This window comes from Melanotaenia boesemani, chromosome 12 (genome assembly GCF_017639745.1).
Source record: "Melanotaenia boesemani isolate fMelBoe1 chromosome 12, fMelBoe1.pri, whole genome shotgun sequence".
Taxonomy (NCBI): domain Eukaryota; kingdom Metazoa; phylum Chordata; class Actinopteri; order Atheriniformes; family Melanotaeniidae; genus Melanotaenia; species Melanotaenia boesemani.
The window spans coordinates 26,581,492-26,582,696 of NC_055693.1; the positions used below are offsets into that span (position 1 = coordinate 26,581,492).

A 1,205-nucleotide genomic window follows, 5' to 3' on the forward strand; every position below is an offset into this window, starting at 1 on the left:
CCAACTGGTGGATTGAGTACCGTTTCTCGGATTGGCTCAGCTTTCTGCTTGCAAAAGCCACTGGTCTCAAACCTGCTGAATGCTGCTAATAAAGAACAGAGCCAATTCCCTTTAAGCTAGCATCCACATGGAGGATGTATGTGTGGCCAGCAGTTGTTTGTCCTCTGCCAGCCACCGTACGAGGCTGAGCTCCCCTGTTGTACTTCCGCATTCCCCATTAACACACCATAGCATTTAAGCGCCGCAATAACCAGGTACAGGTAAGCTGTGCTCCTGCTGCTTCATTGTTTCGGCTTTGTCACTGTTGCTGCCGTTAGCCTGGTAGGTTTCTCTTTTTCTGTCTACGTGCTCATCTATATCGGCTGTGCTAATGTCATTTACATCTTTTTTATAGACGCTGTCTGATACAGCCTCTGTTGCCGCTTGGGTGGTGTCTACTGGTGGAAGGACCATGCTGAGTTTTTTTTGTTTTTAGGTATTTTATATTTCTTTATTTAGTAGTTTTCAATATATTTTGGAGTGTTTCTGTGCTTTGGTTATTAACAGCATTTTTGTTTCTTCTTTAGAAGCCGTAGGCCACTGCTGTTTCTATTTGGGTCTATTTTTGGTTCAATTTATGTTACGTTGTGTTTTTCTTAGGTCTAGCACCTAGCTCTGTATGCTGCATTTGTCTTATTTTTTTTCACTTAGTCTTCTTTTTATTTTTAGAGCCCTTCTCTCCTTTAAAACACTGTGGTTTTATTTTAATATTGTGCTCCTTTTTGCCGCAGGGTCTGGTCCGAGCGTGGCTGCCCGGGAAGGTGGAGGGTTTTGGTGATAGAGTCTCTCACTTCAGCCCCATCACTCCTTGCGTGACGTGGTATTTTTGCACACCCCTCACTTATTTTGCATGCTTTTGTTGTCCTATTGTTTGCTGTGGATATGTATGTGGAGCGTAGTGAGTACTCTGTTCCATAGACAACTGCGGCCTCTTACCGAGCCGGTAAGCTCCCCTGGCATTTGCTAATTTGGTGAGCACATTGTCCTAATAGTTTCTTTTTTTTCTCTCCATAAATTTTTAGAATTAAACTCAATCATTCTTCTAGTGATTTTAAAAGTGTTGCCTGTCTATACATTTGTTTGTTGTAAATAAATTTGGTTAAACTTAGTTCTTTTAGTCTCTGTCTCTCTTTGACCACCATCTGCAGTTATACATTCACATGGGT

General features: G+C 41.9%; 1 long non-coding RNA gene across 1 annotated transcript; it reads left to right on the plus strand.

Moving 5' to 3' along the window:
• Positions 1-211: 211 nt before the first annotated feature.
• On the plus strand, positions 212-905 carry LOC121650693. Its single transcript, XR_006012318.1, has 3 exons — positions 212-321; positions 395-475; positions 771-905. It is a non-coding gene; the product is annotated as an uncharacterized LOC121650693 (long non-coding RNA).
• Positions 906-1,205: the final 300 nt, after the last annotated feature.